Source organism: Mus caroli, unplaced genomic scaffold (genome assembly GCF_978045245.1).
Source record: "Mus caroli unplaced genomic scaffold, Mus_caroli_1 scaffold_2, whole genome shotgun sequence".
NCBI lineage: Eukaryota > Metazoa > Chordata > Mammalia > Rodentia > Muridae > Mus > Mus caroli.
Window position 1 is genome coordinate 157,395,255 of NW_028227257.1, and position 25,823 is coordinate 157,421,077.

Consider the following 25,823-nt stretch of genomic DNA (forward strand, 5'->3'; position numbering starts at 1 on the left):
GTCATTAAAACAATGTGTTTGGCAAAAGAGGATTTAGTCAAGGAAGCCAAATGTACAGCATGAAGACTCAAATTTCAAGTTGATCTCCTTGATGATAGTGCTTAGGACAAAGAAACACCATGAATAAGTGAATAGAGAAATGGCTATTCATAGGATGTGTGTGCTGAAAATAGCAGGTGACACTACCTAAAAGTAGGGGATTTGGCTGGCCAACATGCTTAATGGAGATGTGTACAAGCCCAGTGAAGAGTAATCATCAATAGCTAAATTACCTGGACAGTGATAGCACATAGCTCTTTTTAACTTTTAGAATTAGTGTTTGTGTTATTTTTCAGAGCTTACTAAAAGCAAATAAGATAACACAGAGAGACTCAGAGCTAGAGAAGTAAAACATGCAAATTGTTGAATAACAGGCCAGGTAAATTTGCTTACCGTTAATGATCAAGTCTAGCAGTCTATACTTCCATGGGATTGCAGAGAAGTAAGTTTTGTTTTTGTTCTTGTTTATTTGATGATTATATTCTTAATGGTAGTTCTTGATATTAAATGGTTTTCCAAACCATAAAGGAGGATAAACAACTGAATATAAGAAGTAAATGAACTATTTTCCAATATTATAATTCACAGCTTCTTCTTCTGACTTTGCTTAAAGTAAACCTACATAATCAACAGAATGAAATAAGATAGAATATCATATGCCAAGTATCTGCTGTGCTAGAGGTGCTTCCGAACATCAAAACTGAAGGAAGCAGACACTCTTTCCCTAATTGTTTAATATGAAACACTTTGGAATAATTTTAACCAGACTTCCAAGCAACAGACTAGTAATCAAACAGAATTTGAAATTAGGTTATTCTGAATCAAAATATCATGTTGGGCAAAACACATCCTTGTTGGAAAGGAAAAGATACTGTGTGGAGTGGTGTGCTGGTGGTGAGGTTGAATAAAAATATCCCATTGGCTAAGGAGTAACACTATTAGACGGCATGGCCTTGTTAGAGTAGGTGTGGTCTTTTTTGAAAAAGTAAGTCTCTGGCAGTGAGCTTTTGAGGTTTCAGATGTTCAGTCTAGGACCAATATCACTTTCTCTTGCTGCTACCTGATGATCCAGATGTAGAAATCCCAGCTCCTTCTCTAGAACCATGTATACCTGTGTGCTACCATGTTTCCTGCTGTGACTGCAATGAACTAAACCTCTCAACTGTAAACCAGCTCCCAATAAATGTTGTTCTTTATAAAAGTTGTTGTGATCATTGTGTCTTTTCATAGCAATAAAAATCCTTAGACAAAACACACACACACACACACACACACACACACACTCAAGAGAGATTATGAATTTTTCTAGAATACATTTTAATCTTCACTGATTATTCTATTTGTGCCATTATACATTCTATAATAGTATTTCTTATCAGAATTTTACTTGAAGTTAGAAGGATGAGTACATATGATCTTATATTTGAGATAAGGAAACTGCACCAATGGACATGACTTTCAATGAAAGCTAAGTTAAGACAGACTGTATAAAAGTGAAAGATGTAAGTATAAACTGAATGCAACAGCATGTACCTGTAATCCCAGCAGATGGGGGTGAGGGGTAGAGATGGGAATTTGTCATCTTTAATTATGAAGTAAGTTTGCAGCCAACCTGGGCTCAAAAAATAAAAAGAGAAAGAATGAAAAGAAAAGAAAAAATGAATAATTATATAAACTAACTGAAATTTTAGAATTCTTTCTTTCCTGTTTTTGAAATAGTAATCTTACTATATTGTCTAGGTTAACCTTAAACCCACTGTCCTTGTCCTCATGCCTCAGCATCTGAAATTTTTGAAAACTTGCTGTCGGATAGGATTCATTTTCTGTCATACAGAATTTAAGTTGAGGTTCACAAAGTTAAATGAACTTCATAGTATGATCGTAAAACTTGCAGTAGAAACAAGTGAACAAGGAACGTTCCTCAATGTAAGTTAAAGGAAATGACTGGGGAAGAAAGGGAGAACCAGGAAGCAAACACAGGTAACTGAAAGCAGGGCATGAAAATAAACATCTGCAGAGTGTCAAGAGATCACTGATTTCTTGCTTTTCTTCTCTTTGGTAGTTATTTACTGTTTTCCCCTGTCCTCATCCTAGACAACAATAGAAAAAGGTTTGTTCTACTGCTGTCTGCAAAGGCATAGTGTCATTTAAGAAGACTCGACCTCACAACAACAGAATCCTGCCACTTCAAATCATGTATCTCTATTCCTTGTTTGACATTGCCCCCTCTAATACTTTTTCTTTTATCTTATATTACATTGTCATTTTGCTAGTGAGACCCATTGGTGTCTTGGTGTTGTATGCATCTGTACAACACATGTATGTATAAAACATAAGACTACATACAAATTCTTGTCATACTTCATATAATCAACATATTATATGATGTGAGTATATGTGGATATAATTATCAGTCCATAACTTATATTTTGCAAGAGGTATAACATATGTCTTTTTCTTGTAACTCAGCTGAATTTCTATTTTAAGTTCTCATTTTCCTTCAGTAAAATAAATTCAGTGTTAATCAGTTTGTGCCCAACTTCCTCCCATTCTAATGATTATACCAATGTTTAAGGGTTTCATAATATGCCATAGGGTTGGAGAATGGCTTTAGAAAACTCCTAATAACTCACTCAATGTATTTATAAAACTCATCTGAATCATTCAATCTCAAAGTTGGAATTAAACAAAACATACCAACAAGACTCCCTTTTCTCTTGCTTTCAAATGCAATCAGCTTTGTCTGAACTATGTATTTTTCCTTTGGCTTCCAAATCTATGCCCTCTCTACTTTCCATCAGGTTTATTTGTAGAAATATATATACATATACTGTGGCTGGCTTTAGAATTTTGTACTCTATATTGAACCAGTACCTTGAAATCTGCTACTTGTAATAATCACTCTGCAAATATTCTGCTGGGATGATGCCACCTTTTTCTGATATGATCTTGAGTGATTCAATCCTGGTTGCCCCTTTTCTACACAGAGACTCTTAAACGTATTTCATTCTATTTGATATTGTGGTTGTCAGATAACAATGTTTCTAACATGCCATGAATTTAATTAATTTTCACTTCAGATATCATAACTGTTTTTGTTTCAATGTCAAACCGGATTTTAGAAAATATGGATGGGTTTTCAAGGTCCCTTCTGCCTGGCCCTTATGTTATTGATGTCAGTCTCTGCAACCAAACACAGACTGAGGTTCATTACTGTAGAGCCACTCATTTTCTGATACTTCCCATCTCTCTATCCACTTTATGTAACTGAGACTGGGAAATAGGATTCACTAATAAGAGGGGAATAAAAATATATAGACATATAGCATTTAAATACATAGACATATATAAAAATATATAGACATAATAAAAGTATATAGACATATAGCAAATAAACATATATAAACATATAGCATTTAAGAATAAGAACTCAAGAAAGACTAATTCTCCCACGTAGAGTTCCTTACTTCACTATGTTTGGTGTTAGTGTGAGGCCTTCTGACATTTCTTCCCCATAAATTAGTATTGTTGGTGTCTTTGTTTTGCTCATGTTCAAGCAGTCATGTTGGTTAGACTTTATGGGTGTATGTATCAGCAATGAATGGGAAAAGAGGTAGTAAATTTGAAAGAGAACAAGAAAGTGCCAGAACACAGTCCAAGGAAGTGTCAGATAAGGATTCAATGGGTTTTTGAGAAAACTCCAAAAAAATAACACAAGAGTCTTTTGACCTCAGTTTCTTCAAAACATGGAATTGTTCTTAGAATGTGTTTTCTTCCTCATCCCAGGTAAAGCAAATAAGAGTGAGTTTACTTTAGATTATTCATTACATATGAATATTGTTATTTGTTTATATGTCTTTACAGAGAGTGTGGCTCACCTGCTGCAAGAGGCCTGTCTGCCATGTGTGGCTTACCCTTGTGATTACACACTTTACTCATGTAACACCTCTCAACCCTCAGAGTATAAACTGTCTGATGCTCTGAATAATGTTGGCTATTGGATGAGACTTTAGTTCACTTCATTTATTGCCTCCATTCTCCCAGGTAATACCACCTTTAGAGCAGTGACAGGAAGAACTTAAAACATGCTCACTACAACATGTCAGATTCCTTATTTAATATTAAGTTAGAGCTGGCAAACTACAATGAATATTTAAACTTATTGCCTCAAATCAACCTGAAAAAAAGCTATACGTTCTACTCCATTTTATGTATAAAGAAACTGTGATTCAGAGAAATTAAATATATTTTCCAAAGATTTGCAGATAATTTTACAGTAAGTTACTCCAATTAAAAGCCCAACACAAGCCTGGGCAGTGGTGGCGCACGCCTTTAATCCCAGCACTTGGGAGGCAGAGGCAGTCGGATCTCTGAGTTCGAGACCAGCCTGGTCTACAGAGTGAGTTCCAGGACAGCCAGGGCTACACAGAGAAACCCTGTCTCGAAAAACAAACAAAACAAACAAACAAACAAAAACAAATGGAAAAAAGGCCCAACACACACAGATTTTTTTCTCTCAACCTACTGGACCTGTTGCATATGCTGTCATCCACAAGTACTACACATACGTATTATGTTATTGTCACATGAGAACTTATGCATAGCCTTCTTCAAAACCATGAAATGTGTCTGTGAGTTTGGGTTTTGACTATCTCTTGGCTGTTTTCAGATTCCTTACTTCTTCTATCCATCTGCTGCCTTTCCACCTTTTCTACTCTGTTAGCTTTCTGAATTATATATAGATGCACTTAACAAAACATGTAAGAGGCTGGAAGAAACTGCCAGATTGTTTCCCAAAGTGGTTTTACCAGCTAGCAATCCCACCAGCAATGGCAGAGTGTTCCTCTGTCTCTACAGCCTTGCCAGCATCTGTGGTTGCCTGAGTTTTTGATCTTGGCCATTCTGGTTCGTGTGAGGTAGAATCCCAGGGTTGTTCTGATTTGTGATTCCCTGATGACTAAGGGTGTTGAACATTTCTTTAGGTGCTTGTCTGCCATTTGAGGTTCCATGGTTGAGAATTCTTTGTTTAGTACCCATTTATTAATGGGGTTATTTGGTTCTGCAGAGTCTAACTTCTGGAGTTCTTTGTATATTTTGGATATTAGCCCTCTATCAGTTGTAGGGCTGATAAAGATCTTTTCCCAATCTGTAGGTTGCCATTTGTCTTATTGACAGTGTCCTTTGCCTTACTGAAGCTTTTCAATTTTATAAGGTCCCATTTGTCAATTGTTGGTCTTAGAGCCTGAGCCTTTGGTGTTCTGTTCAGGAAATTTTCTCCTGTGCCAATGTGTTTGAGGCTCCTTCCCAATTTCTCTTCTATTAGATTCAGTGTATCTGGTTTTATGAGGAGGTCTTTGATCCACTTGGACTTGAGCTTTATACAAAGAGATAAAAATGGATCAATTTGCATTCTTCAATATGCGGATTGCCAGTTGAAAATGTTGGGGTTTTTTTTCCCCCACTGGGTGGTTTTAGCTTCTTTGTCAGAGGTCAAGTGACCACAGGTGTGTGGGTTTATTTCTGGGTCTTCAATTCTATTCCATTGATCTAGCTGTCTGTCTCTGTACCAATATTATGTGGTTTTTGTTTTGTTTTGTTTTGTTTAAAATACTTATTGTTCTGTAGTACAGCTTGAGGTCAGTCAGGAATGGTGATTTCCCCAGAAGTTCTTTTATTTGAGAATATTTTTTGCTATCCTGGGTTTTTTGTTATTCCAGATGAATTTGAATTGCTCTTTCTATCTCTGTAAAGAATTGAGTTGAAATTTTGATAGGAATTGCATTTAATCTGTAGATTGCTCTTGGTAAGATGGCCATTTTTACTATGTTAATCCTGTTGATCCATGAGCATGGGAGATCTTTCCAGCTTCTGACATCTTTGATTTCTTTCTTCAGAGGCTTGGAGTTTTGTCTGAAGACCCAGCTCTACAACTACTGGGCATATACCCAAAAGATGTTCCAGCATATGACAAGAACACATGCTCCACTATATTCATAGCAGCCTTGTTTATAATAGCCAGAAACTGGAAACAAGCCAGATATTCCTCAATAGAAGAATGAATACAAAAAAATGTGGTACATTTACACAATAAAATGTTTTGTTGTTTTCAAAACAACAAGCTATCAAAAACAATGACTTCATGAAATTCGCAGGCAAATGGGTGCAACTAGAAAGTATCATTCTGAGTGAGGAAAACATATGGTATGTACTCACTGATAAGCCAAAAGAATATCCCTGATACAACTCATAGACCATATAAAGTTTAAGAAGAAGGAATACCAAAGTGTCTTAGAAGGGGGAATACAAAAACATGGGAGGTAGAGGGAGGGAGGGAGGGAGGGAGGGAGGGAGGGAGGGAGGGAGGGTTGGTTCTGGGAGGGAAAGAGGAGGGAGAAGGAAACAAAAAGGGGGCAGGATCTGATATGGGAAGAGATAGGAGAGAAGTACAGAAACTCAGGAAATTGCATTGAAATATCTAGCAGTGGAGGGTGGGGAACTGGGGGTAGCCAATAGAAACTCCCAGATGCTAAGGAAATAAGAGTTTCCCAGGACCCAAAGGGGATGCCATTCATGAAAATACCCAACAAAGAGGAGAAAAACCTATAGAGACCACCTCCAGTAGATAGGCATGGCCCCCCAGTTGAGGGAATTTTTCCTCTCTAAAGGAAAAACAGGGACAAAAATATTGAGCAGAGACTGAAGGAAGGGTCATCTAGAGACCGTCTCACGTAGGAATCCATTCCATCTGCAGACACCAAACCCCTATTGCTAATGCCAAGAAGTACTTGCTGACAGGAGCCTGGTCTCATGAGAAGTTCTACCAGCACCTGACCAATTCAGATGCAGATACTCATAGCCAACCATAGGAGTTTGGGACCACAATGGAAGAGTTAGAGGAAGGAATGAAGGAGCTGAAGAGTATTGCATCCCCATAGGAAGAACAACAATGTGAAATAACTGGACACCACCACCACCACCACCCCACCACCACCCTGCAGAGCTCCCAGGGAATAAATCACCAACCAAAGAGAATACATGGAGGGATCTATGGCTCCAACTACATATGAAGCAGAGGACTGCCTTATCTGGCATCAATGGAAGGGAAGGCCCTTGGTTCTATGGAGGCTAGATGCCCCAGCATAGGGGGCTTGTAGGGGTGGCTGGGTGGGTGGAAGAGCACCCTAATAGAGGCAAGGGGAAGGGAGTATAGAATGATGGGGGATTTGCAGAAGGGAAGCCAGGAAGGAGACAGCATTCAAAATGTAAATAAATAAAATAACCAATAAAAAAGAGGGGGTGGGGCTTGAGCAGTGAATGAATCACATAGAACTACTGTAACGTATATGAAACAGGGGTCACTATAATTTAACAAACTGAAGATGTTGAATTATTAAAATGTAGCCTGATAGAAAAGGGTGATTTGGAAATGAAAAAGTCAGAAAATTTTAACACATTAAAATTTTCCATTTTTCCATTCTATTGCTTGACAATCTTATAGAGTTATATTATGAATTTTATGTATTTTTACTTCCCATCCTCTTTCCTTATACCTTTCCCATTTACATTAACACCTTTTTTTTTTCAATTAGTTCTCAACTATTTTCAAGTCTTCTTTTTGTTTGTGGATCATAAGTTTAGCATTACTTGCCCAAACAAGAGTGGAGAAGTTATATACTGGAGCAAAGTCAATTTATTATACTACTGAAGAAAGTGACACCCCTCACCCAGCAAACATTAAGTGTTGATAGTCCTTCTAGTGAAATATTGATGAGCCCAATCTTGTGGACATCTGTGAGGATGATAAATGCTACAGTGATTTCCTGAGTTGCAATGGCCATGTCCTGAGTATAAGACATCTTTTTGCATCTCACCATCCTCAGTTATTATGCTCCTTCTGCTCTCTGTTTCAGGGTGAAACAGACTCAGAGAGAATTTTATAATGTCCTAGTTGGAACAGCGCACTTTATCTTCATTTACTCTCAACACTTTGGCCCATAATGGATTCCTACATTAACAATAGCTTACTGCAGTAATGAGTTTCTCTGATGAAGGCTAAACACAACGTTAACCTATGGGTATAAATATAAATTTTTAGAAAGGAGTTTGATGACAAAATTCTTTAACAAAGCAACAGTGGTACATTCCTGACTAAGAGGGCCTGTGGCCTCCCACCCAAGATTTATAGAACAAGGCATGAGTTCCCTGGGTGTGTAAGCACTGAAGATGTTGAATTCCCTTCTGCCTTTGATGGACTAGGCCTAAAACACAATTGAAATGTAGTTGCTTACATTCATAACATCCATGCCACTATTCTACTAGAATGTAAATTGTATCTAATGGGTTACTATTTTAACTCACAGAATTCATAACTGAGTAAGCCTTTTGAGGACTTTTCTTCCCTAGAAACTTGCATAGCACCTTCTCTGATCATGAAGTCTAATTGATATGGAGGAAATTTTCTCAGGTCCGGCTTGATTTCTCTATGCCCTGTGACATAAGTGTGTAGCGATGTAGTTTTAGCAAAAGTTCTTATCACCAAATTGAGAAACATTATCTAGCGTTGAAAGGTACTTCTATTTAATTATCTGTTTAGATTGTATTTTTTTATTCTATCTTTTGTATATACCCTCAATTTTGGTTGCCTTCCTCCTTCCACTCTTCTCCTCTCCCCTCCTATTCTCTTCCTTGTTTAGACATTTCTATATCTAATATTTCTCCCTCCATTTTCATAATTGATATCTTCTTCTATCCTCCTTCTTTCCATTTAATGCCTTTTCTACCTTTCTACCTTTCTAGTTTTACTAGTGCACAATATAAGCATACTACTCCAAAAATTCATAGCTAGGATTAGTAAACCTTTCTGTTTCATCGATTTTCCCACAAATTTTATATTTGTGTTCCTCTTTACCATATGTTATCCTCACATGTTCATCAGTTATTGGACATGTAGGCTGGTTCCATATCATAATACATACATTATGTATTATATACAATATATTATGATATATAATTTTCATTATATATGTATGTAGTATAACATATATTTATATTATATTGCCATGAGGCAGTATCTCTGTTATAGGATATGGACTCCTTTGGGTATATGCCCAGAAACTGTATAATTAAGCCATATGACAGTTCTATCTTTAGCATTTTGAACAAACTCCATAGTCTTCTCCGTAGGGGTTATAAGCAGGTTACAGCTCCATCAGTAAATAAAGTTTCCCCTTTTCTAGAATCTACACTAGCATTTCTAATTCTAAAAAAAAAAAAAAAAGGCAGGAGTAAGATAAAAATCTTAAAGTAGTTATAATTTGCATTCTCCTGAAAACTAAGGATTTTAAACATTTAGAAAGTATTTATTGGACATTTTTTTTTCTTTAGAGAACTCTCTGATCCTTATATCATCATCTTTTAATTGCTTTCTTTTTTTTTTTCTTTCTTTACATTTAGTTTATAAAGGTCTTTAAATAGACTAGGCACAATGAATAGGTAGCAAGGATATTCTTCCATTCTCTGGGCTGCCTCTTCACTCACTTCACTGCTTCTTTTGGTAAACAGTTTCTTTTTTAAGTGGATCTTAAATTTGTTTTGCAAGTATGTTATTAAGAACTTTCATTTAACCAGGCAATGGTGGCACACGCCTTTAATCCCAGCACTTGGGAGGCAGAGGCAGGCAGATTTCTGAGTTTGAGGCCAGCCTGGTCTACATAGTGAGTTCCAGGACAGCCAGGGTTATACAGAGAAACCCTGTCTCAGAAACAAAACAAACAAACAAAAAACAAAACAAAAAAAACTTTCATTTATGTTCATTCGGGATATTGTTCTATATTTTCATTGCTACAAGTTCTTTATTGGATTTTCATATTAGGGTGAATCCTAGCATTATATAAATAATTTAAAGCTTATTTTCCTTTTTGATTTTATGAAATACCCTGAATAGTTTGAGTATTGAATATTCTTTGAAGCTCTGATATAATTCTGCAGTGACTTAATTTTGCCCTGAGCCTTTTTGCAAGAGGACTTTTCATTTTTACTTGAATTTTGTTGGTGGATATGGATCTCCTTAAATTACTTATTTCATCTGAGTTTAATTTGTATTATATTGTATACATCTACAGATTTATCTATTTTTAAAATATTTTTTAAAGATCTATTTATTTACTATATGTAAGTACACTGTAGCTGTCTTTAGTGAAGACAGTAGTAGTAGTAGTAGTAGTAGTGTAGAAGAGGGCATCAGATCTCATTACGAATGGTTGTGAGCCACCATGTGGTTGCTGGGAATTGAATTCAGGACCTTTGGAAGAGCAGTCAGTGCTCTTAACCGCTGAGCCATCTCACCAGCCCTTACAAAATATTTTTTTATTTATTCGAGTATAAGTTTTTAAAGGTATGTCCTCATATTTTTTGAATTTCAATGGTAACTGTTGTGATATCTTTCTTTACATATAAATGTTTTATTAATTTGGACACTGTTGTGATCATAAAGAGAAAAAGAGATAATAAGATATGTTCAATGGGGGTGTTGTGAGGAATGGGAGAAGGGGTACCTCGGTGGGTCCATGCCAAGGCATCCCTTCCCCAAGAAACCAGCCACATGATGGTATAATATAGAATAGAGTTTAGTCAGGGCATGAGGAGGGGAGTTAAGAGGGTAGTAGAGGCAGAGAAAGGCAGAGAGAGAGAGAGAGTAAAGAAGTAGAAGTAGAGGCTTGTCATGACCGTGGGGAAAGAGGCTATTGTCAGGTAACTGTGGAGAGGAGTGTACTTGGTTGTTGCCAAGTAACTGTGGGGGTGGAGTCAAGACAGAATACCAACATTTCCCCATTTTGGTTTCTATTAAAAAAAAAAAAAGATTAGAGGTGATGGCAAAGCAGGAATAGATATCTGGTTGCTTCATGCTGATATTAACACATTGGCAATGTGTCTCTGGGGAACCTGGAAGGATGGATATGGGGGGATGTTTGTCCAGTCTTCAGAGAGTTGGCAGTTTCCTTGCTGTCCAGGGTCTGTGGAGCCATCTGAGGATAGGTCAGAAGGAACAGGTCCAGTAACTAGAGATGGAGCATCTGAGGTTGCTCCTCTGGAGTGGCATCTGGACTTGACATGATGTTGAAACACATTATTATAGGTAGAGAATAAGATTAAGTACGTTTGTGAGAAAGAAAGAAATTTTCTTAAGATATACATTTGAAACCCAGAGGAATCCCATCCTTTGGAATAGGTAGCAAGTGGAAACCTTGGGCAGATGTACTTGTCTGGATGGAGGCTATTTGGTCCATGAGAGGTAGATCTGAGTAGGTTTCCTATAGCTTATAAGTTTATAAAAGAGTTAACAACATGAGTTAGCAACATGAGCAGTCTTTAGGATGAACCTTTTGTGGAGCAGAAGGAACAAAATTAAGAAGTTTAAAAAGTTAGATTGTATAGTGGAATGTTTTATTAGGGGTAGGCAAATTTATAGGAATTCAGATAATGTTAAGACAATGGCATAGCAGAAAGAGGAAATATGCAGTATTTAATTAATGAAAAATGAATTTAGGTAAGGAGATAACAGATTACATCTGTGAAAGTTTTTTTTTTTTTCTAGCTGTCAATGTAGTCAGAAGTCTGGGAAAGTATAAACAATAATCTCCCAGTTACATACCAGTTATATATTATTTTAAAAAATGACAGAGTCCACTAGCCAACAGTTCTCTGTGGTCTCCATGGTCTCCATGTCAACTTGAGCGGTCAGTCTGACTTGTAAGCGCAGAAGATGCAGGGCTTTTTCTCTGTGCAATAGATATGTATGACATGAGAAATGACTTACCTTTATTTAGCCAAGTCATTTGACTCAGGGTATCCAGTGTTGTCCTCTGTGTTTCTCAGTGATTATCATACCACAATCCAGGCAGTATCCTGTAGCTGTGTCCACATCATCTGAGACCTCATGGGGTTGAACTGTTAAAAGCATTGGAAATTCTGTCTGTCATAAACTTAATAATTAACAAACTTCTGACAGGATTGAGGGCTATGGTTATAACTGAATAGAATTTAATAGTAGTCAAGACAGGATAGGAATGAAAATCTTAGGTAACTTTGACAGGTTGTGTATGTAGAGAAACGCACATTGTTGTGTTAGCAAAGAGACATATGCCTAGGACCAGTATAAGGAAGCTGGCAGCAGTGACATAAAATTGTGATGACAGAAAATGAGTTTGTCCAGGCAGGTTCAGGCCTGTGACACAAACTGAGCATGCAGGTCCTGAGAACCTGTGACACAAACTGAGCATGCAAGTCCTGAGAACAGGCCAGGGCTGTGGGAGAGTGGATAGGTAAACGCTTGGGCCTTTTCCAGACTGTTGGCAGTATGTCTGAAGATCCCTTAAAATACATGTTCAAAGACATCGCAGCACCCACTGGGGAGTTATTAAATTATTTGTACCAGCGTCCTCAGAATAACTTAATAACCAAAAATTCCAGCCTGGCTTGAGGCCTAAGTCGTCACTAGGGCACCCTAGAAGCTACACAGTAGGTCCTGGACTTGCCAGAAAGCTTTCCTACCATAGACCTAGGCCTAGGGATTTCTTAAATGGCTACAAGAGCCTGAAAGAGAAGGGGTGCAAGAGTAGCTTTCAAGGGGTATGGTCACCCAAGGGTCAATGTCCTATCTTGTATGTCAGCTGGGAGACTGGTCATAAGAACCATAGTTGTGAAATGCCCCCAGAAAAAAGCTGGCCAGGCCCTATCTGGGAAATTAGGGTCCCTCTTGCTGATTGGAGAAACTCCTTATTAATCAATATGTAGGTGTCTGTGAGCTTCCGCAGGCTGGTAGCAGGAAAAGTGGAACTGAGTGGTTGGTTTGAATCCGTTTGACTTAGTCAAATCTAACAGATGGGAACTCTGACAAAATGTAAGTGGCAGGGACCCACTTTTCAGGCTGAGAACCAGGAGCAGAGCTAAGGAGCAGAGCAGAAGGGCAGCAAGTGAAAAGAAAAGGACAATTAGACAACAATTATAACATGACTCCAGTCAGTGCTGAGGCTGTAGTGGTTTAACTTTTTCCAGCCAGATTTTACACCATTCTAGGTACTAGCAGAGAAAAGTGTCAGTTCTTAGATCAAAGACAAAGTAATTAAACAAGGCAATGAACAAAGCGATCACATGAGGAAGTAATCAAACAAAACAATAAACAAAGTCCCAGTGACACTGAAATTTATAGAGGAGAAAGTGGGGGAAACCGTCGAAGATATAGACACAGGGGAAAAATTCCTAAAGAGAACAGCAGTGGCCTGTGCTGTAAGATCAAGAATCGACAAATGGGAACTCATAAAATTGCAAAGCTTCTGTAGAACAAAAGATATGGTCAATAAGACAAAAAGGCCACCAACAGATTGGGGAAGAATTTTTGCCAATCCTAAATCTGATAGGGGACTAATTTCCAATATATACAAAGAGCTGGACTCCAGAAATTCACATAACCCCATTAAAAAAAAAAAAAAGAATTCTCAACTGAGGAATACCAAAGGGCTGTGAAGCACTTGAAAAAATGTTCAACATCCTTAATCATCAGGGAAATGCAAATCAAAACAACCCTGAGATTCCACCTCACACCAGTCAGAATTGGCTAGGATCAAAAATTCAGGTGACAGCAGATGCTGGCGAGGATGTGGAGAAAGAGGAACACTCCTTCATTGCTGGTGGGATTGCAAGCTGGTACAACCACTCTTGAAAACAGTCTGGCTGTTCCTCAGAAAACTGGACATAGTACTACAGATAGATTCAGCCATACCTCTCCTGGGCATATACCCAGAAGATGTTCCCACTGGTAATAAGAACACATGCTCCACTATGTTCATAGCAGCCCTATTTATAATACCCAGAAGCTGGAAAGAACCCAGAAGTCCCTCAACAGAGGAATGGATACAGAAAATGTGGTACATTTACACAATGGAGCACTACTCAGCTATCAAAAACAATGAATTTATGAAATTCTTGGGCAAATGGATGTATCTGGAGGATATTATCCTGAATGAGGTAACCCAATCACAAAAGAAGTCACTTGATATGCACTCACTGATAAGTGGATATTAGCCCAGAAACCTAGAATACCCAAGATACAACTTCCAAATCACAAGAAAATCAAGAAGGAAGACCAATGTGTGGGTACTTCATTCCTCCCTAGAATAAGGAATAAAATATCCATGGTAGGAGGTTCAGAGACAAAGTTTGGAGCCAAGACGAAAGGATGGACCATCCAGAGACTGCCCCACCCGGGAATCCATCCTATAATCAGCCACCAAACGCAGACACTATTGCATACATCAGCAAGATTTTGCTGAAAGGACCCTGATATAGCTGTCTCCTGTGAAGCTTTGCCATTGCCTGGCAAATACAGAAATGAATGCTCACAGTCATCTATAGGATGGAACACAGGGTCCCCAATGTGGGAGCTAGAGAAAGTACCCAAGAGCTATAGGGGTCTGCAACCCTATAGGTGGAACAACAATATGAACTAACCAGTACCCCCAGAGCTCATGTCTCTAGCTACATATGTAGCAGAAGATGGCCTAGTAGGCCATCATTGGGAAGAGAGGCCTCTTGGTCTAGCAAACTTTATATACCCCAGTAGAGGGGAACACCAGGGCCAAGAAATGGGAGTGAGTGGGTAGGGGAGCAGGGCGGGGGGTGGGGGTGGAGGGAGCACATAGGGGACTTTTGGGATAGCATTTGAAATGTAAATGAAGAAAATATCTAATAAAAAATCTTTAAAAACTAACAAAGAAACTATGCCACAAAACAACAACAACAAAAAGCAAAAACAAAAACAACCTCAAAGTCCCCAGGTCACAGGGTCTGGGGGTTTATCAGGATTACCAAGACAAAAGGAAAGTCACACCTCCTTGTCTGAGTTCTCCTTGATCAGCCCAAATGTGAATATTCTTATCTGAGCCTACTTAGTTGAGCCCAGTGACAAGTACTTGCCAAATTTCTGTAAGTGGTACCAAAAGCTCTCCACATATGCAGGGAGCAGAAAAGGCAGCAAGCAGGGTCTCAGGCAGGGGGCAGAGCAAAACTGGTTTCTCAGGCAAAGGGAGTGAACCAGCAGGCTGCAAAGTAGAGAGGGGAGAGGGGAAAGTCTATGCTACTAGTTGATAGCAGACTAACCCAAGGGTGAGATGTGTAGGGGCTAAAGTCTAATGCTCATAGCCAGTGCTGCTCAGCCAGAGAGCGGCCTGGAATTCTCAGCTGTGAGAAAGAAACTATCTTCAAGGAGAGGGAAATCTCACCCAAGGAAAAGAGTCCTAAAACGAGGGTCAGGGAAGCACTGGGGTAGCTCTGAGCTCAAGAAATATTCTCTAGGACCATGCAGATGGTCACTCTGACCAGTGGGAATGGGGGTTTACCAGATCTGGGCTAGTGATCTCTTGTGGTAGCTGACATGGAATGCAAACCTGCAGAGTTTCTAGATCCAAGTCACGGGACCAATGTTATGATTATAAAAACATAAAGAGATATATGGTAGTAGAGGCAGAGAAAGGAAGAGAGAGAGAGAGAGAGAGAGAGAGAGAGAGAGAGAGAGAGAGAGAGAGAGAGGAGAGAGAGAGAGAGAGAGCACAAAGAGGGGCCAAACAGCCCCTTTATAGTGGGAATGTTATCTTGCTGTTGCTAGGTAACTAGGAGGATTCTACTCTGAAGCTCAGAAGCTTGGGACATTGTCAACCTGACTAAAAGTCAGGAGCCTCTCTTGTGAGGGCTGTGGGCAGTAACTTGGACATGTGCCATGGGTCCAGAGACATGAGGGAATGGTTTCTGACCCATGTAGGTGGGAAAAACACCCAAGGGGTTATACTGGGGTTCAAGACCTCAACTCAACTGGCGACCAAGCTATCTGTGCATAGCACATTGCCCCACAAAAATTATAGAAGAAAACTTCCCTTACCTAAAGAAAGAGATGCCCATGAACATACAAGAAGCCTACAGAACTCCAAATAGACTGGACCAGAAAAGAAATTACTCCCGATACATAATAATCAGAACAACATGCACTAAATATTGAATATTAAAAGCAGTAATGGAAAAAGGTCAAGTAACATATAAAAGCAGACCTATAAGAATCACACCAGACTTCTCACTAGAGACTATGAAAGCCAGAAGATCCTGGGCAGATGTTACACAGACCCTAAGAGAACAAAAATGCCAGCACAGGCTACTATACCTAGCAAAACTCTCAATTACCATAGATAGAGAAACCAAAGTATTCCATGACAAAACCAAATTTACACACAATCTTTCCACAAATCCAGCCCTTTAAAGGATAATAAAGGAAAACTAACACAAGGAGGGAAATCACACCCTAGAAAAAGCAAGAAAGTAATCCTTCAAAAAACCTAAAAGAAGATAGCCACAAGGACAGAATCCCAACTCTAACAACAAAAAATAACAGGAAGCAAGAATTACTTTTGCTTAATATCTCTTAATATCAATGGACTCAATTCCCCCAATAAAAAACATAGGCTAGCAGACTGGCTACATAAGCAGGACCCAAAATTTTGCTGCATACAGGAAACCCAATTCAGGGACAAAGACAGAAACTACTTTAGAGTAAAAGGATAGAAAACAATTTTCCAAGCAAATGGTCTGAAGAAACTAGCTGGAGTAGCGATTCTAATATCAAATAAAATAGACTTCCAACCCAAAGTTATCAAAAAAGACAAGGAGGGGCACTTCATACTCATCAAAGGTAAAATCTTCCAAGATGAACTCTCAATTCTGAATATCTATGCTCCAAATGCAATGGCAACCACATTCATTAAAGAAACTATAGTGAAGCTGAAAGCACACATTGCACCACACACAGTAATAGTGGGAGATGTTAACACCCCACTCTCATCAATGGACAGATCCTAGAAACAGAAACTAAACAGAGACAGAGTAAAACTAACAGAAGTTATGAAACAAAAGGATTTAACAGATATCTACAGAACATTTTATCCTAAAACAAAAGGATATGCCTTCTTCTCAGCACCTCATGGTACATTCTCCAAAATTGACCATATAATTGGTCACAAAACAGGCCTCAACAGATACAAAAATACTGAAATTATCCCATGCATCCTATCAGATCACCACAGACTAAGGCTGATCTTCAATAATAATATAAATAACAGAAATCCAACATTCACGTGGAAGCTGAAAAAACACTCTTCTCAATGATACCTATCTTGGTCAAGGAAGAACTAAAGAAAGAAATTAAAGACTTTTTAGAGTTTAATAAAAATGAAGCCACAACATATCCATACTTTTGGGACAGAATGAAAGCAGTCCTAAGAGGAAAACTCATACCTCTGAGTGCTGCCAAAAAAAAAAAAAAAAAAAAAAAAAAAAAAAACCTAGAGAAAATATACACTAGCAGCTTGACAGCACACCTAAAAGCTCTAGAACAAAAGGAAGCAAATTCACCAAATAAGAGTAGACAGCAGAAAATAATCAAACTCAGGGCTGAAATCAATCAAGTGGAAACAAAAAGAACTATTCAAAGAATCAACCAAACCAGGAGCTGGTTCTTTGAAAAAACCAACAAGATAGATAAACCCTTAGCCAGATTAACTAGAGGGCATAGGGACAGTATCTTAATTAACAAAATCAGAAATGAAAAGGGAGACGTAACAACAGAACCTGAGGAAATATAAAATATTGTCAGATCCTACTACAAAAGGCTATACTCAACAAAACTGGAAAACCTGGATGAAATGGGCAATTTTCTACACAGATACCAGGTACAAAAGTTAAATCATGATCAGAATAATGATCTAAACAGTCCCATATCCCCGAAGAAATAGAAGCAGTCATTAATACCCTCCCAACCAAAAAAAGCACAGGACCAGATGGGTTTAGTGCAGAATCCTATCAGACTGTCAAAGAGGATCTAATTCCAATTATCCTCAAACTATTCCACAAAATAGAAACAGAAGGTACTCTACCCGATTCATTCTAAGAAGCCACATACCTAAACCATACAAACACCCAACAAGGAAAGTGAATTTCAGACCAATTTCCCTTATGAATATCGATGCAAAAATACTCAATAAAATTCTTGCTAACTGAATCCAAGAACACATCAAAATGATCATCCATCATGATCAAGTAGGCTTCATCTCAGGGATGCAGGGATGGTTTAATATACAGAAATCCATCAACATATTCCACTATATAAACAAACTCAAGGACAAATCCATGATCATCTCTTTAGATGCTGAAAAAAAATCTTTTGACAAAATTCATCACCCATTAATGATAAAAGTCTTGGAAAGATCAGGAATTCAAGGTCCATACCTAAACATAATAAAAGCAATGTACAGCAAACCAGTTGCCAACATCAAACTAAATGGAGAGAAGCTTGACGCAATCCCACTAAAATCTGGGACTAACCATGGCTGCTCACTTTTCCCTACCTATTCAATATAGTACTTGAAGTCCTAGCAAGAGCAATTAGACAAAAAAAGGAGATTAAGGGGATACAAATTGGAAAGGAAGAAGTCAAAATATCACTTTTTGCAGAAGATATGATAGTATATAGAAGTGACCCTAAAAATTCCACCAGAGAACTCCTAAACCTGATAAACAGCTTCAGTGAAATAACTGGATATAAAATTAACTCAAACAAATTAGCTACACAAAGGATAAATGGGCTGAGAAAGAAATTAAGGAAACAACACCCTTCACAATAGTCACAAATAATAAAAAAATACCTTGGTGTGACTCTAACTAAAGAAGTGAAAGATCTGTATGATAAGAATTTCAAGTCTCTGAAGAAAGAAATTGAAGATCTCAGAAGATGGAAAGATCTCTCTTGCTCATGGATTGGCAGGATTAATATAGTAACAGTGGCTATCTTGCCAAAAGCAATCTACAGATTCAATGCAATCCGAAGCAAAATTCCAACTCAATTCTTCACAGAGCTAGAAAGGGCAATTTGCAAATTCATCTGGAATAAGAAAAAAACCTAGGATAGCAAAAGCTATTCTCAACAATAAAAGAACCTCTGTTGGAATCACTATGCCTGACCTCAAACTGTACTACAGAGAAATTGTGATAAAAACTGCATGGTATTGATACAGCAACAGACAAGTAGATCCATGTAATAAAAGTGAAGACCCAGAAATGAACCCGACTCCTATGGTCACTTGATCTTTGACAAGGGAGCTAAAACCAGCTCGTGGAGAAAAAAACAGCATTTTCAACAAATGGTGCTGGCACAACTGGCGGTTATCATGTAGAAGAATGTGAATTGATCCACTCTTATCTCCTTGTACAAAGCTCAAGTCCAAGGAACTCCATATAAAACCAGAGACACTGAAATTAATAGAGGAGAAAATGGGGTTGAGCCTCAAAGATATGGGCACAGGGGGAAAATCCTAAACAGAACAGCAATGGCTTATGCTGTAAGATCAAGAATTGACAATTGGGACCTCATAAAATTACAAACCTTCTGTAAGGCCAAAGACACTGAAAATAAGACAAAAGGGTCACCAACAGATTGGTAAAGCATCTTTACCAATCCTAAATCTGATAGGGCACTTATATTCAATATATACAAAGAACTCAAGAAGCTGGAGTCCAGAAAATTCAATAACCCTATTAAAAATGGGGTACAGAGCTAAACAAAGAATTCTCAGCTGAGGAATACCGAATGGCTTTGAAGCACCTAAAAAATTGTTCAACATTCTTAATCATCAGGGAAATGCAAATCAAAACAACCCTGAGATTCCACCTCACAAAAGTCAGAATGGCTAAGATCAAAAATTCAGGTGACAGCAGATGCTGATGAGGATGTGGAGAAATAGGAACACTCCTCCATTGCTGGTGGGATTGCAAGATGGTCCAACCCCTCTGGAAAATTGGACATAGTACCACCGGAAGATCCAGCAATACCTCTCCTGGGCATATACCCAGAAGATGTTCCAACTTGTAATAAGGACACATGCTCCACTATGTTCATAGCAGCCTTATTTATAATAGCAAGAAGCTGGAAAGAACCCAGAAGTCCCTCAACAGAGGAATGGATACAGAAAATGTGGTACATTTACACAATGGAGTACTACTCAGCTATTAAAAACAATGAATTTATGAAATTCTTAGGCAAATGGATGGATCTGGACAATATCATCCTGTTTGAGGTAACCCAATCACAAAATAATACACATGATATGCACTTACTGATAAGTGGATATTAGCCCAGAAACTTAGAATACACAAGATACAATTTGCAAAACCCATGAAACTCAAGAAGGAGGAAGACCAAAGTGTGGATATTTCGTTCCTTCTTAGAATGGTGAACAAAATATCCATGGAAGGAATTACAGAGACAAAGTTTGGAGCTGAGATGGAAGGAAGGACCATCCAGAGTATGCCCCACTTAGGAATCCACCCCATAAACAACCACCAAACCCAGACCCTATTGCATATGCCATCAATATTTTACTGACAGGGCCCTGATATAGCCTTGTAACCTTTGTCTTCAGCCCATAAGCTCCTGTTGATGGACTCAACAGTTCATGACATGTTACACAACTTGAGAAACAATCAACCATCCTATCTTTCTTCAAACTGAGCAACCTCCAAAGTAAGATAGGAAAAAAAAATTCAGGGCTTTAATAGCCCCAACCCTCAAGAAAAGATTTCATTTTGTCTATTAAGTCATCCACTATTCTGCTTTGCAGAGGGTCTTTTTCTGTGTCTGCTGTGTGCCTGTTTCCTCATTCCCAAATAAATATATTCCTTTAGCTACTGATTCTGTTTGTAGTGCATAAGATTTCTCTGTTGTTACCTGGGTGTTCAGTTAACTAGGGGCTGGATTTGTGGTAGTTATGTTTGCTAACTTGATAAGTCTCAGACTGAGTCCAAAAACGGTGATCTGACAGACTGGATTCATCATTGTGTTTCTGCACACTGGATGCAATGTGACCTGCTGCCTTAAGTTCCCATTACCATGTCTTTATTGCCATGATGGATTGTGTTTTCTTAGCAACTCATATAAATCCCTTTTTTCGTACATGGCTTTCCTGGGGTATTTTGTTGCAGGAATAGGACAAGTAGCTAATGTAAGAGTACCAATAACCAAGTTGTGGTATCATCCATTTCTATACACTCCAAATGGCTAAAGAGAGGAAGCAGTAATCTTAATATTACCATTTTTAGTTTAGTACGGTTCACTCTACAGTTGTTGGCTGGTCTTGTACAAAGGAACTCTACAGACTCCTTTCTTGTATGAAAAGTCCCCTTCATTTCCTCCAACCTAAAATGCCTTACATGCAACTATTTATCCACACAGATTTGGGTTTCAGCTTTTAATACAGTTTGGGGGTCAGAAAGGGAGGTGAGCAAACGTTACACCCAGATACAGTCTTAATGGGCACAAGGTCTCACTGTTTCCTCATTGTAACAGGATTTTCTGAGTCAGGAGGTATCCCTGGGCATCTATCTACCTACCTACCTACCTACCTACCTACCTACCTACCTACCTACCTACCTACCTACCTATCTATCTATCTATCTATCTATCTATCTATCTATCTATCTATCTATCTATCTATCTATCTATCTATCTATCTATCTATCTATCTATCTATCTATCTATAAATAATCTATCTACTGTTGCTCAGGGAAAACTTCCTATCAGTAGTTGCGAGGTCTATGGGAAGCAGGAAATTGCTGCCCAGCACGCAAAGCCGCCGCCGGAAGTTCCGGGCCTCGGAGCAGGAAAAGCTACTTGGCGCACGCGTCCTGATGACTGGCGGGGCGGAAACTGGACGCCCGAGCCTCAACACCTAGAGCGGGCTCGGGCTAAGCGCACTCTTTGGCGGCGGGTGTGTTTAATCTTGGGGAAGAAGTTTAGCAGCCGGTGAGGACAAGGAGGGAGGCCGGGAGGAGGATGCGGCTTGGCCGGGGGGTGCCCGCTGCAGGAGCTCGCCGCCGCCTCAGCCTCGGTCCCCGGGGCCGCCGAGGGCCCGCCCGCTGCCCCGCGTGTCCGGGTAGGTGTTCCGGCCGCCGGCCGGTGCTGGGCTGACTCCCTCTCAGCGTTCCAGTCCTTGGTGCTCCGGCCCACGCCCTACGGCCCTGCCCCTCTCTCCCTTAGGCGGTTCTGCTTCCTCTGGACGTCCATGCCCCTTCCGGAGTGCAGTGCTGCGCTCCCAGGTCCCCCTTTGCTCGAGTCTAAGTCCTTCCTCATCTGCATCCACGAATCTACGCCCGCACTTTTATGCCTTCTCCTGTCTTCCTGAAGCAAAGAACTGCACTCCGATAGTCTTCATCCGTCCTCTCAAATGGGTTCTGAAAGCTGTCGTCCCTGTTAACTCATTTTAGGGAGACTTAAGCTCCCCGGACCAGAAGTGTCCGTCTCCAACCACATTCTTGCCCCTAACAGCTCATATTTACCAGGACATGACAAGCCAGCCCCATGATTAGAGTCAGTTCTTGAATATAGAAAATGAGTCGTCCCTTTTTATCTTTTGCTGCTGTCTTTCCTGTTATTTCTCTGTCTTAGGTATGCATATTTGTGTTGACCGAAAGGAAAAGGGTGATAGAATTTTCGCCCTCCAAGAAATTGACAGTCCCTATAGAAATAAAAGCCACTCCTTCTATTTCCATGACTGAATACAGTGCCTAAGCTGTCTGCCCATTTTCCCCAGGTGTCTGACACTTCGCATATATATGAATAATTTTGGGCTTAGTTTACCCCATTAGGAGACTTTACTTATATTCTTGTAGAGTTGAAACCTCCTCTTTATTGGGGTGGAAGGAGAAGTAGTAAAAGACTGGGAAAATTACATTCCCCCACCCCTCATGATAGAAGTGGCAGAATATTTCAAATTATTATTCCCACATTCCTATGAGAAATGTCGCTCCATGGTTAGGAGCTCAGAGAGTAGTTGAATTGCTAAACATTCTACCCAGCAAGCTCTGTTCTGGCTTTGAGAAAGTCATTTATCTTTTCCAGCCTTTAGTGGTCTTATAGCTATAAAGAAGGTGGTGACACAATACTCTTTGGTAGTAGTGCTTGAACAATTTAAATGCAGTTAAAGTGCCTGTCAGTGCCTGGGATGTGCTAAGTGCTTCTGAAATGTTAGCCTTTTATAGCCTGATTCTATTAAAGTGCTGCTAAGTTGATTCTAAGAGAGGAAAGTAAGAATTGAGAGGTACTGTGTTGTTTTTACTTAACGTCCACTTTCGGTGTATATAAGGTTTGTACAGCGTTATTATGCCAATTGATGTGTGTGTGTGTATTTCAAATACATGTTTTAGCTTTATTTATGTTCCCTACTTTTGCATAGGAAAATAGATGAGTTCCTGTTTCAGATATCTGTTTGGAACTTGTAAAACTTTATCATTGCTTTCAGAATAAATGGAATGAGGTACATAGCAGATTTTTCACAGTAGAAAAATTACGTAACAATATTATCACTATAGGTGAAATATTCAGAGCTGAGTTGGTAGCCTACACATGGCTTTTATATTGAATTACAGGAGCAAAGACTTGCCTTCATCTAGAAGACTGGCAACTCTTTTTTTTTTTTTTTTTTGCACCTCTTACATTCATTCATATTCCTAAGCCTTTGCCTGTTTACTAAAGTTCACTCACCTGTTGAGTAAGGTTTGCAGCCATACAGAATGACTTAGAGTTTGTGTTATCCTTTGCTGTCTCTCAGACTTGCTCTTTCCTAGCCGGCCAATTTAGATAAGCTGCTCACGTTTCTGAATATCGTTTATTTTTAAAAATTGGATCTAGACCCTGAGGCTTCCTTTAGGTTGTGTAGGGAAATAGCGTTGTGCTTTTGTAGAACTTTTGGGACAGTTTATCTGAGGCCTTATCTGTGACAAGACATGAAAGACATTTGTATTTGATTGTCTTGATCATTGTCTTGTTTCAGTAACACACAATAAAATGAACTTTTTGGTATGTCAGATGGCTGTTAAAGCTTTTAAAGTTTGTGGAGTAGTCATTTTGTTAGTTCAAAGAACATACTTAGAATGGCTTTGAATATAGAGTAATGTAGTGAGTGGGGCATATAGCTCAGGGCTAAAATGATGCACATCTATGATGCTGCATTCTTTTCCAAGTACCAGCAGATAAAGTAATTTGGGCAAGAAATGATGAAACTTTAGGATAGCAAGAACAGGGTTGAAGTAACTTTCATGAATACCTGAGAGGCAAAATTGGTAGGATTTAGTAATGACTCAATTTGGGACCTCAGAGAGAGGAAAAGGCTGGTACCTGAAGTATGTATTGAAAGAGGCAAGTGTCCATCTTTAGTATGGATGTGTATTACAGGTACACAGTGTCTACAGAGGACAGAAGATGGCGTCAGCTCTTCTGGAAATGGAGTGACAGATTGTGAGCCATCATGTCAGGTCTGGAAACTGAAAACAGGTCCTCTGCAAGAGCTTCAAATGCCCCTAACCACTGAGCAATCTCTACAGACCCCAGGAAACAATTTTGAATGTAGCCAAGAAATCAGTTAAAAACTACAAAACACACTGCTTTTAGTGACATGCAGACAATTCTGAATTCCTTTGTCTACCCACAAACTATTTGATGATTAAATTCCATTTTAATTACCAAAGCTACCACTATAAACATAGAGGGATTAAAAATTTATAGCATGGACCATATTTTCCTTCTTGACCTCGGGTCCATATATAATATGTGTATATACACATATATGTTTTGTTTGGTTTGGTGACATTTGGATACATATCTGTAACCTTTTCCCTTTACTAATTTACAATCTTTTTTTAAAGACTCACTATCAGCTACTGAGTTCTAGACTTAACTATGCACTTAAGAACTTAGAGTGTAGGCAACAATGGCCAAGTAGATGAATAATTGTTACTCTGGTATGAATAGAACCATCAAAGTGGTTTGTTTGAGTTGACTTGGAAAGAGTGGCTAGAAAGTAGCAAGTTGAACTTGAGTGGGTAGTGTAGTAGGTGGGAAGTGTAAAGATGTACTTCAGTTGTTTTTGACAGCATGCATAGGCGAGGGTTTTTAATGCTGTACCTGGCAAAGCCTTAGTTCAGCAGGGTCCCAATCAAAGAAAACAATGATTTGAAAGAAAAGGAGCTTAAGGAGATGTACCTTATATGTTTTGAGGCAGTCTCTTCGTAGGTGAGGCTGGCCTTGACCTTTCGTCCTGCAGTGCAGGGAATATATGCATGCATTGCATGCCTGTTAAATGGTTTGGAATTGTTTCACATCCTCCCTTCCTTTGCATGGTGCATGGGTATATTCTTACATGCTATGGTTCATGTCTACAGGTCAGAAGACAATGTAAGGGAGTGACTGACTTCCTTCTACGGGTTCGAGGGATTGAATTCAGGTTGTTAGACTTGGCTGCATGTACACTTGCCTGTCTAAGTTAGTCTTAAATTTTATATTAAGAACTTTGCGACTTTGGAATTTTGTTTACAAGGTTTTTTTTTTTTTTTTTTTTTTTTATTGCCTTTAACATTCACCACACCTGTGCCTCTTGGTTTTGTAGGTCTGATGAAGTAACAACTGTTTTTTGTATGATCTTCAGTTGCTGTTATTATTTTTTAATTATTGGTATAATAGCTGAGTTGTGTAACATGGTTGTAGGCAACTGAACTTTCCATAGGTGAAAGCTAGCAAATTTATAAGTTAAGGGGCCAGGTGTGGTAACACACAGCCTTTGTTCCATCATCTGAGAGGCTGAGATAGGGGTATTGTCAGTTTCAGGGATTCAGGGAGTCCAGGGAGTGAAGCTGCATCTGCCACT

The 25,823-nt window shown here is 39.0% G+C and overlaps 1 protein-coding gene across 1 annotated transcript in view; it reads left to right on the forward strand.

The window, feature by feature from the left end:
• The first annotated feature begins 21,810 nt into the window (after positions 1-21,810).
• Spopl (speckle type BTB/POZ protein like) overlaps positions 21,811-25,823 on the forward strand; it is a 59,729-nt gene continuing 55,716 nt past the window's right edge. The window contains 1 exon segment of the mRNA XM_085835126.1: positions 21,811-22,058. The gene's annotated coding sequence lies outside the window, so the exon portion shown is untranslated.